Consider the following 12,750-nt stretch of genomic DNA (forward strand, 5'->3'; position numbering starts at 1 on the left):
TTGCAACTATAAGGCTGTCCCTGCTGTTCTGGTCCTGCCAAAAAAAAATGCTGCATCCATCCAGTGAGGATTAAGGTTGTGGCTGGTGACACATAAAGTGGTGTTTTTGCTCTCTGAGGGTACTTATTGCTTGTTCTTGTTCTGTGTGTAGAAAGAGAGCTGGCTTTTTTGTGACCCATTCAGGGACTTGTGGACTGTGATGGCTTTAAAGTCCTGCCTCAGGCCAGCACTCAGCAGCCAAGAGTGCTTCTTCTTAAGGAGCAGTTCTCTCAAAATGAAAAGGATCCACATCAGCCTAAATTCCATTTAAGCTTATAACAACATGACTATACTAAAGAAGTGACTGCGCTTGTGATGGTAATTAATATTACAGCTGGATCTTATAAACACAGCAGGACAGAAGATATTTAGTTGTTTCGATTTTTTTCTGGTCATTAAAAGTATGTGTACCTTTTCAGTTCATCTTTGAAAAGTTTTTATTTTAAGAGGACAGCAATCAGGGTTTCAGTTTCCTCCTCAAAAACAACTAGTAGCTATTAGAACTGACATGTCAGTTTTGAGAAAAAGAAAAATCGTTAAACTTTGTAGATATCTGTGAATGGCTGAACCTTGACGGAATCCACATTCAACAGCCTATAGGAGCTCCTACCTTCACCAAATGTTGGTGGTTCACCAAAGCAGAACTACAGTGAGATTATGTGTCTTGTTCTTTTTCTCATAATTGTAATTGAGCATCATATTTTGCAAACGTTCTGTCTTGCTTATGAAAATACATGTTGACCATTGCTATTTACAGTTACAGCTTTACTAAGATGATCAGTTCATCAATGTACATTTGGTTCTGGACAGGATACAACATACTCTGATCTGATTCATATTTATTTCAATTTTTAGTATCTGGGGTGGAGCACTATTTATTGTTTTGAGATATTGGGGGATAGTATAGCATTTCTTTTCAGTAAGAGCGAGACAACAAGGAATACTGGAGAGAGTCTTGCTTTTTTTTATGGTTCTTTCTATTTTTCAAAAGTCAAACATAAGGTTCAGCCCCCTTCCCCACTCCAACAATTTTCATACATTGCCTAAATATTACAGCACACTGGAAATCCTAACATGTTATTGCCTTGACTCTCAGATATAATACAGCCAGAGACATCTCTCTCCCCTCTGTCACCGGCAGTTCTGACAAAATTCCCTGCATATCGGCCTGCAGCAGAGAGAAGCATGTGCCGGCAGCTCTGATCACTGTATTCATGGTGTTTAACAGTAAGGATAATTAATTCGTAGAATAGGTTTCCATCCCACCAGCTGTATCCTTTTATCTTCTCCAGCCCATGTAAAACACAGCATCTTTCTTTTCCTGCACCTTTTTCTTTGCATTTCCCATCATCCTCTCCGCGTTAGGAGTCCTCTCTCTTGCTGCTTTCCCTGTCTTTCTACAATCCTCTGATGTGTACTTGTATTAATGGCTGCCTCAGTGTGAAATCTCCTTCCATCAGTCATAATAAACTAACCTTGACCGAACCAAAACCTGCACTCCACTTCCTTTCTTCTGTGCAGTGGGACAATCGCACATTTATTTTTCCACACCATTCAAGTGTTATTATTCAATTTACATTTCCTATCTTTACTACTCTCCATCTCTCCATCAGCATCCCTCTCCTCCTATTTCTTTCTTTCACTTGCTCTCATTTGCATAACATTGTTGCAGAAGATGTCTTTAATCTTTTCAGTATCAGATTGGAAGGAGGCACAATTACATTACCTTTCCTTTCAAATACAAAGCACTCTATCATAGAGTTCAGTGGATCAGGAGCGCTTGGCCCTCAAACAGGGGCATTTGGAAATCATTCAAAAGAGGGGAAATGAATTGCAGAGAAGTCAAGGGTCAAGATATCCTGTTTAGTCACTTCTGTATGATGTAGTTCAAATTTGTTTGCATGGGAGCATGGATTTTGGCCTGTCTTATTAAAAAGTGCTTGTATGTATGGTTCAGAATGCAGTGTACAAGTCTGGTGTGGGTGGACAGTGAGATCTGAATCTGTTTCAACACATTATCGTCTGGCTAATGTGCAGAATCTTATTGGATTCATGTTGAGGCCATTTCCCTCAGTTGCCTCATGTCTAGTCACGTCCTGGAGCCGTTCCTTCCCTCTAAACTCAGACATCCCCAGTGATTTTCACAAAATGAGAATTGGCATTTTGGACGTTTCCTCAGAATCCAAAGATTTTTATTCAGTGAGAATGGACCGAAGCTGTTTCAACAGGGCTCCGGATAAAAGCTGTGTTGATAAGGAAGAAGAGGTGTTGCCTGGCCCTGAATATTTAAAGCTGCTGTTCAGGACTCTGTATGCACAGCATTCTTCCATGTGGCTGCTTATTGAGAGAGGAGTCAACACAGAACCGTATTCACAAGTCAGTTAGTTTTTGTTGATTATATCTTCGTATTGTAAAAGAGAGAATGGTTTGGGGGTTCCAAGGCACCATAAAATCTCAAATAAAAGCTGGAATACAAGTCTCACATCACAGCTACGTTCAGCAGTACAAATAAAGGCCGGTCACTAATGAAGTTTCAGTAAATAACAACCTCTTGGATTTCCTTAAAGATGGGCTCTCTGGTGTTGAACTCCACTGTAGGAGGTGGTATGTCCAAGAGGGTTCTGAGGGGCCCTAGCCCCTGTTTTCTACCAGGTTCGCTCAGGGTGTTGTGCAGGAAGTGGTTCATCTCCTCCTTGGCGCAGGCAAGATGGCCACTGCGCTTCTGCCCTAGCAGCTGCTTAGTGAATCCGAATGGATTGGGCATAAAGGCAGTTTGCTTCCTGGCCCTCCTTCTCCTCCTTCTCCTCCTTCTCCTTTGCCATTCTTCTCTGCGCTGGGTCGTGAGTTTCTTCCCGATGATTTTCCGGTGCTCGGCCAGTGGTGATTTCTACTCCTGTGACTTACCAGAAACGGATTCTGGTCTCCCCAGCACCAAGCATTTCTTTCGTCTCTGATGGATTTTAAGGCTGAGCTTCTTTTTCTTGCAGACCTTGCCATAAATGCATCTTTCTGTAATCATCTTTGGTAATCCATTTGCCAAGGTCGTCACCGTTCAGTCCTATTGGGGTCACCACCCACCCACCTCTCTCAGGCTCCCCTGGGGGTATTTTTCTCTAGCTCCAGTCTGTAGCTTAGTTGGGTTCTTCCTCACAGAACATGCATGTTGGGCTGCTACCCCTTGCTGTCTTTTTGAGCTGTCTACTGTCTCTCCAGTTGTCACCAAACTGTTCTCCGTTGTCAACCAGCCTATTTCTGGGGTTCACAGGCTAAGCCAGTCTCAACAGTTGAAAGAGACATCCTAGGATCTGCTGGAGTGCATAATCAGTGATGGTGTATGTATGTATGTATGTATGTATATAAACATATACACACACACACACACACACACACACACACACACACACACACACACGCATACATATATACATATACGCATACATACACATACATACATACATACACATATACACACATATATACATACACATACATATATACACACATATATACATACGCATACATATTTACACACATATATACATACACACACACATAACTATACATATATACACACACACACACACATATACATATATACACACACACATACCTATACATACATATATACACATTTTTATAATTCCTATAAGGTTAATGTGATATTTTCTTAATCCCTTGATTTAAAACTGAAAGTCTACACTTCAGTCACATCTTGATGGCTTAATTTCAAATCCATCGTTGTCGTGTACAGAGGCAAAATTACGAAAATTTTGGTGCAGAAAGCAGTTTTTAGGATGCTCTCCTGTGAGATGGCTCTCCTGTGAAATGTTAGCTAGCTAGCTAACATTAGGAGGTTTAAAAAACGGTAAATGGACTGCACTTATATAGTGCTTTTCTAGTCTTATTGACCCATCAAAGTGTTTTCACACACACTAATACGATGATACATCGGGGGCAATTTGGGGTTCAGTATCTTGCCCAAGGACACTTCAACACGTGGACTGGAGGAGCCAGGAATTGAATCACCAAGCTTCCGGTTAGTGGACAACCCACTCTACCTCCTAAGCCACAGTTGCCCCAAACAAAACTTGAAAGAATATGGTGTTCCACCAAACTGGAAGAATCCCGCTTAGCCTGACAAGATAGTCTTGAAACATACATGAAAAAGTTTGGGAACCCCTGGTCAAAATTTCTGTTACAGTGAAAAGCTAAGCAAGTAAAGGATTAATTGATTTCCAAAGGGAAACATTTTAAGCAAGATTACTTTTTTATTTCCGTCTTTTAGAACTTTAAAAAAATAAAAAAGGAAAATGGGCCCAAAAAAAAAGTTTGGGCACCCTGCATGGTCAGTACTTAGCAACGCCCACTCTGGCAAGTATCACATCTTGTAAACGATTTTCGTAGCCAGTGTCTCAGTTATTGTTTGGGGGATATTCACCCACTCTTTTTTGCAAAAGGCTTCTAGTTCTGTGAGATTCTTGGGACACCCTTCATGCACTGCTCTTTTGAGGTCTATCTACACATTTTCAATTAAGTTTAGGTTGGGGAGTGTGGGGGCCATGGAAAAACCTTCAGCTTGCACCTCTTGAGGTAGTCCATTGTGGATTTTGAAGTGTGTTTAGGATCATTATCCTGTTGTAGAAGCCACTCTCTTGTCATCTTCAGCTTTTTTACCAACAGTGTAATGTTTGCACCCAGAATTTGCTGATATTTAATTGAATCCATTCTTCCCACTAACAGTGAAATGTTCCCTGTGCCACTGGCTGAAACATAAGCCCAAAGCATGATCAATCAACCCCAATGCTTAACATTCGGAGAGATGTTCTTTTCAAGAAACTCTTTTTTTCTACAAACATACCTTTGCAAAAAAATGCATCAGGTTTGTTTAGTTGTCCCTTTGCAAACTTCTAACACTGAATTTTGCGGTGAGGAAGCAGGACAGATTTTCTTCTGATTGCTCCTTTCCTTTTTTTCCCACTCTACACCTGTATCAAACAAAAACAATGTATTAATCTTACTTAAAATGTTGAAAAGAATGTATCATATTTAACGTTATGCCTTTTGGACATCAGTTCAAAGTAACAATAATGCCAGATCAGCCTATCACTCATCATTAATAGAGGTAAATTAAAACAACCCTATGTTTCTTTTCACCATCATAGCCAGGCTGACAGAGAGTCATGGCTCTATGGTCCATGTATTCCTATAGCTCTCACTAGTGGTGACTGCATGAGCTTCTTTAATGATAAAATTCTTACTACTGGAGACAAAATTCATCACCTCCTTGGCCCAGGAGAGAGGATATCTGTCGGGTCCCTCTTGTGCATATCCTGAAGATCATTGATGCCCCACTTATACCAACTGGCCGGCAGTATACTCTTCCACAGGATTTTGAAAAGGACATCATTACAACTCTCAAAGTACACACTATTTCTTCAAAGCTTTTAAATTTCCTGACATTGCCTTAGTTAAATTGTAGAACTGTTTTTTGCAGGATGTCCATTTGTAGGAAAACATGGTCTTTTTGACACCTTAATACATATCATTTGGTTCAAGGTACCAACTTCATATTTTGTGCATTTACTAATTAAAACATGCTCTATCCAGTGGTATGATTGTTGTCAGGGTAGACTTTGTCATACATAGACAATATGAACTTGAAATATAGGCATGAAATCATTTTTTTCATTTTTAATGCCTCAAATCAGAAATTTTGATTTCTTTCTGACACATGCATGTAGTTTCTAAGTAAGTAGAATAACAAGTATTATTTCTAAAAAATTTAAAGACCCAATGTGGTTCAATGTGAAGCTATAGTGGGCTCCAAAGCAAGAAGGACATTTTTTTGTTCAATTTTCAGCAAGCTATTACTTGACAAATATGTGACTGTAAGGCCAGCCCTTTTAGAAGTTGAAGACATCTAATAGAAATACTAAAGACGATACAAGCTGACAATTTCGCATACTAGTTGTCAGGTACAATAAGATTATTTACATAAAGTATGAAGCAAAACCAAGATGGTCAGTCGGGAGGCCTCTGTTGATTTGACATGGAATGACCCCTAAGGAAGTTTTACCTTTAGTTAGCACTTCTTCACTAGGGGAGATTACAAATGGGAATTGATAAGAATTTATTGATACCAATGCCATTATTGATTCTTCTTATCAGCCCAATACTTTACGGATTCCCTTAACGATTACTGATCAATTTTCCGTGTGAAACAAAAGTAGGCCTACACAGGTCTTTGCCACACAGTCATACCTGACATCCCAGTGCTACAATCCTCCATACTTTAAAACTGTTTGCTCCATCTGTCAGTCTAAGAATATGTAGACCTATACATAACAGAATGAAGTAAAAACAAACAATATTTATTGAATACAATATTTTCTATAGAATCTTAAGTGAATATTAACATTAACATGAATAAGAAATTGTAAATGACATTAAATGTTGAAAAATATAACAATGAGCTTTGACTTTGCTGCCTGGTAATTAGTCTAGTCCTCACAATATTAAACAATTAGCTTCAGCTATACAACTTAAACACAAGCCTATAGGCTATGGCTGCATCTTTATTATTACTTTTTTGAGCTGCATCAGACCTATTCAAACTATCTCCCCCAAATTTCCTTTTATACATTTTTAATATAAAATACTATTTACAGTATACTGTGGCTTGGCTGAATACTTAATGGTTATTATTTACTGAGATGTGCATCCATATTGCCCAGTATGCACAGCTGATGAACATTGTAAATTCAATATTTAATCAATAGCGAATGTCAATCCATTGCTTTCCATCTTGCATTAGTCCACAGTTGTAACCAAACCTTGACTGAGAGACTTGTCTTGCCTATGAGGAGTGCCATCACGCTCATATATTGTCTTGACTGGTCCCCACAGAGGTTGCTGCTGGAAAGCACAAGTTTCATTTGGTGCACGCACATATGAACGCATGTTTACGTGTGAACCATGTGTCTTTTGTGGTGTGTATCAAACGTAATAAATACTTGTATTTCATTCTCACTTTTGTCGGGGACAAAGTCACAGAAGACAGCCGTGGAGGTGGATGGCAAGTAAGCAAGACAAAGACAGACCAAGAGACGCACTGCTCACCGAGGTAGTGAGCAGAGAGTAGAGAGAGGTGCACTGCAAGCTGGCACATCAACTCAACGTTAATGTTATTTGATGGAATCTGAGTGAACGTAAGTTTCCCTGATTACTGTTCCTGCAATTCATTCTCATGTTTTTTTTTTTTTCTTTTTGTTACCAGAAGGATAGTTCCACTTCACCCTCCCAACGAAGATGTAAGCACTGACACACGCTTTGACACGAGGGGGAGACGGGGTCCTTGCGTAATTTGCTGGGGCCTAAGCAAATTGCGTAGTGCGCGCACAGGGTCAGCCGGCTCTGACTGTCAAAAAACATGCTGGCATTGATAAAAGGAATTGATAAGCACTGGGGCATACGATTCCATTGGTGCAGACAATTATGAACTGGTTCTCAACTGGAATCGATTCTCCATTCCAATCCCTAGATATGATCAATCTGTGTTTATTAACTGGCTATGTACCACAGTCTTTTAAACTTGCTGTAAAACCTCTTCTTAAAAAGCCTACTCTTGATCCAGGTGTATAGGCCTATATATCTAACCTTCCCTTTCCCTCTAAGATCCTTGGGAAAGCAATACCCAATCAGTTGTGTGACTTTTTACAGAACAATAGTTTATTTGAGGATTTTCAGTCAGGATTTAGAATGCTTCATAGCACAGAGATAGCACAGGTAAAAGTTAAAAATTATCTTCTAATTGCATCAGAAAAAGGACTTGTCTCTGATCTTGTCTTGTTAGATTTTAGTGCTGCATTTGACAATATTGACCATCACATCCTATTAGAGACTGGAACATTTAATTGGCATTTAAGGAACCGCACTCTGCTGGTTTAAGTCTTATTTATTGGATTGATTTAGACAATATTATCAGAAAACACTCCATAAACTTCCTTTGTTATACAGACGATACACAATTGTACTTGTCAATGAAGCCTGATGAAGCCAATTAGCTGACTAAACTTCAAGCATGCCTTAGGGACATACAGACCTGGATGACTATAAATTTATGCCTTAAACTCAGATAAATCTTATTCTACTTGGTCACCAACACCTCAGAAACACATTATCTAATGATATACTTACTCTAGATGGCATTGCCCTGGCCTCCAGCACAACCATTAGGAATCTTGGAGTTCTCTTTGATCAGGATATGTCATTTAACTCCCACATAAAACAAACGTCAAGGAATGCCTCTTTTCACCTACATAACATTGTAAAAATCAGGCACACCCTGTCTCAAAAAGATATATCAAGTCTAGTCTATGCATTTGTTACTTCTAGGCTGGATTATTGCAATTCCTTATTATCAGGCTGTCCCAACAAATCTCTAAATACTCTCCAGCTAATCCAGAATGCTGCAGCATGAGTACTGACAGGAACTAGGAAAAGAGATCATGTTTCTCCAAAATTTGCTTCTCTGCGCTGGCTCCCTGTAAAATCCAGAATAGAATTTAAAATCATCCTCCTCACCTACAAAGCCCTTAATGATCAGGCATCATAATTTCTTTAAGAGCTCATAGTACCTTACTACCCCACTAGAACACTGTGCTCCCACAATGCAGGCTTACTTGTGGTTCCTAGAGTCTCCAAAAGTAGAAAAGGAGGCAGAGCCTTCAGTTATCAGGATCCTATACTGTGGAACCGTCTTCAAGTTTGGGTCCAAGAGGCTAACACCCTCTCCAGGCATACAAATAAGTTTAAAACTTTCCTTTTTGAGGAAGCTTATAGTTAAGGCTCAGGCTTGCCTTGAACCATCCCCTAGTTATGCTGCTAAAGGCCTAGACTTCCAAGGGACTTACCATGACGCACCAAGCTCCTCTCTCCTACTCCCCCTCTCCATCTGTACACAGTCATATCCCATAAATGTATGTTACTAGCTCTGCATGTTCTCTGTCCCATAGTTTTGCGCTCCTTCGTCTCTCTCCTTGCTCCTCCTGTCACATTCTGCAGAGTCTGGATCTGTGATTGCATATCACCTACTGAGCCCATGATCCTGCTCAACACCCACTGCTACAAGTATTATTATTAGTCTTATTATCATTATTAGTCTTATTATTAGTCTTACTATTATTATTACTAGTGGAATGCCCATTCAAAATGTGCTTGTTATATAATTTATAGTACAATATTTTGGTCAATCATCTAATCATCATCTAACTTCCACATCATTACTGTGTAATGATATTAATAATAATAACAGACCCTATTTGTCAGATACCTGATCAGAAAATACTAGACCTGAAATTAAAAAGGACTGCTGTGACACATACACTCACTTGCCAATTTATTAGGCTCACCTAGATAAAACTAATGCAGTATAATACAACAAGCCTGCAATAAATCATCCCTTCACAATGTTTAATGGTTTTAATGAATCTGCTTGAAAGAGGTGTTTTATTCTCATGGTCATTTTGGAGGCAATAATTTGTGGTGCTGTTGAACTGTCCTGGGTTATATTGAGAGGTGTTCCTAATATTTTGTCCATCCTATTCATATCTATTAAGGTTGACAAAATATTAGGAACACCTCTCAGTATAACCTAGCACCAAAAACAAACAGCCAATTGCATGACACTTAAACAAAGCACTTTTGCCTCAAGTGACCTTACATAGCAGTTTTGCTGCTGTGATAACCAATTTTCAAATCTGCAGATCTTGGGTCTCTGTCTAAAATCCTCAAATACTTTAAATGACCCTATGCAAGGTTTTGTAGCTGCAGTTTGTTTTCTAGGGAATCCATGCATTGACCAGGCACAGCAATCTTTGTGACTTTTTTGGTGGGTGTGGTTTAATATTTCTCTTAGAGAAACGCTCTACCAAAAACATCCTTGGGTCCTCAACAATACATTTGTGAAGTTTGAAGTCGATTGGATGAGTGGTTGTCCAGAAAATCAAAACAAAGAAAGAAAAAAAGAATGAAATCCCTCCATTTATAGTTACTTATTAATTATTATTATTAATTATTATTATACATCTTTATGCGGAACCTGCGCCTGTGCCCGTCCTGCGCCCTCTCTCTTTCTCAACCTAATTGATTGAGGGAGAAAGCTCATGCTCATGGGGGAATGTGCAGATTAAACCTGCTCTGTATGAAAAGTGCCCTGAAAAAACTTCTGTTATGATTTGATGCTATAGAAATAAGATTGACTAGACTTGACATACTACAAATGTTAGCTATCTCTATTTGCATTAGCACTAACATGACACAAAATATCAATGCATAAACAAACTCAACAAACATTAGGGTTAGCCATTTTACTCAGGGAGATGAGATAAGTGACTGATTTAAAAGCCAGTACTTTTGCCTCCATTGGTCACCTTTGCCTTTATTACTCTGGGGTTCCTGAAAAATTGCGTACCAGTGTCTCTTTTTTCTGCTAGTATGCTACATCAAAACATAACAAGTTCAGGCATTTTCAGCAGAGTAATGTTAGCCCACAAAAAAATTTAAAATGGTTATTGTCATCATAGAAATAGATCATAATGGTTTTGATGTTTATTGCAAAATCTGCATTCTTTGTTTTGAAAAAACTGCCTCTCATCTCAGCAATGCCTCTCTCTCTGCATTCCTCTTTCACACGCATCTCCCACAAATACTGAGTACAGTGTTGAAAGGCTATTTCGTCGTGGTGTATAACCAATCCGATAATGCTGGGGGCAGGACCTAGGGCCAGACTACGAGCAGTAGCCTTTCAGAGAGAGGCAGCTGCATAGAGACAAAGGAGCACTTTTTAAAATGTATTTATTTAATCAGCGATCAGATCAGACAAATAACGATTCTTAATCATCTAAACTCAAGATCCACTTGCAACCCTCCTAATTTACACACAGCTGTCACAGGCTGGATACCTTCATTATTGAAATCTTCAGACATAACACCAGGATTTAACACTAACTGATTTTCTACATAGAGGTGAACTGCTCCCAAAGATTCTCACAGAGAAACTGAGATCACATTAGGAGTAATGTGGCCAACACTTTTACTTTAAATATCTTCCAATGCCATTTAATTACAATGTTTATATTTGTACCTGTTACAAGCACTTCTTTTCCCCGCCCTCCCCCCAGCGTGGGAAAAGCAACACAGATAAATGTGAAAACGAGTGTATTAAGTCTTATTGTTATTTTATCTTCTTATGAGACCCGTGAAATAACACGTGCAAATACTGCCTAGGTCTGTTTTTCTGCTTGCAGTTTTTCAATATCGTCCAAAGTCATATCGGCTCAAAGCATGGCACTATAGTTGGTACTGTTGCCCCCCCAAAACTTGTTTTGAATTGGAACTGTTTCTAAATTAGTAAGAACCCAGAGAATGTCAGTTTTTTTTTTATCAGTACTTGAAAAAAACCAAGTGCAGGAAGCATTATTTTCAACTGGTAGTCCTAAAGTCTTCCATTCATCTCTGGTTTGTACAGCCACAGCAAGTTTGTTAAGCTAATAGCAAATTGTTATGAACAAGCTAAAATGACAGCTGACTGTACACCGCCCAACTGTTTAGACTGATTAGCCAGATATCTTAGAATTTTACATCTGTTTCCAGGGAGATTTAATTGAAATTATATAGTGACTTTGTTGTTGTAAAGTTGTGTTGATCACTGTTATTGCTCTATAAACAATATTATGTTTATATGAAAATATAAATAAATTGTAATCCTGTTATGAATTTATTATTTTATGACTCAGTATTAAAGAACTGAAAAAAGTGTCAACAAACCGTAGTTTTACTTATATTGTCATGTCAAAACTTCTATGTCCTCTGTTAGCTGCATTTTCACATGAATGCACATGAACAATGTATAAAAATCAGCTTTTTCCCAAATTTTTGGAATCCTTACTGAAGTGCAAACTGATTTGTCTGTTATTGTGCAAGCTCAGGGTCAAAACCTCTTTTATGTATGTATTTTTTGAGGTCCAGACAAGAAACTAACCAACAGAGTCTACAATAAATCAGCACTCTTCTGTTACTGTTAGACAGTAAGTCAGAGAGAATGACCATTACCACTGCCATGAGTGCTGTTGCAATTGTGAAAACCAATTCTTCCTGTTGCAGCACAGCAAATCTTAAGGCTGACCAGTGCCGTGTGGACAAACAGACCGGTGTGTCAAAAACTGGTCCCGGCGATTTATGCTCCAAAGCTGATGGAGGAGGGGAGCTTATTGCCGTTGTGGTAGAAAGACTGAGGTTAGAGCCAAGGCCAAAGTTTATCTCCTGAAATACCTGCAAGCATCTGAGGCTTACAGCCAAAGAGAAATGAGAAAAACATAACCTCCTCCTTTCTCCCTCTGAGGGAGACACCGGTGAGATAAGGTCTGGACTTAGTCTAATCTGCCTTGCCAGAAAAACTCCTATCACGTACAATTAAACCTGTCGAAAGAATCCGATCAATTCTCACACAAGAGATGTTTTGTTCTTTGTCACTGCCAGTAGATTTAATTTTTGTCCCCCCAGAATTTACCTCCTTTGACTTTCAGTCTGGACTAAAAAGTTCCAAGTCCAACAATGATTTCTCCAGAATTATTAGCACAGCTAAAGCAGCTCCATTCACATAATAAATTAAGCATTTACATTATGAATTACTAACAGCCAGACTAGCTTCAA

General features: G+C 38.9%; 1 protein-coding gene across 3 annotated transcripts in view; it reads right to left on the bottom strand.

Annotated features, from left to right (window-relative positions):
• The window catches only part of LOC120785911 (gamma-aminobutyric acid type B receptor subunit 1-like), a 50,790-nt gene that overhangs the window by 31,334 nt on the left and 6,706 nt on the right, over nt 1-12,750 (bottom strand). The window contains exon 2 of one of the 3 annotated variants that reach the window (XM_040120889.1): nt 4,898-5,024. The exons of the other annotated variants lie outside the window; for them this stretch is intronic. The gene's annotated coding sequence lies outside the window, so the exon portion shown is untranslated. The remainder of the gene's footprint in view (nt 1-4,897; nt 5,025-12,750) is intronic. 3 annotated transcript variants of the gene reach the window in all.

The sequence above is a fragment of the Xiphias gladius genome, chromosome 24 (assembly GCF_016859285.1).
Source record: "Xiphias gladius isolate SHS-SW01 ecotype Sanya breed wild chromosome 24, ASM1685928v1, whole genome shotgun sequence".
NCBI classification, from domain to species: Eukaryota; Metazoa; Chordata; class Actinopteri; order Istiophoriformes; family Xiphiidae; genus Xiphias; species Xiphias gladius.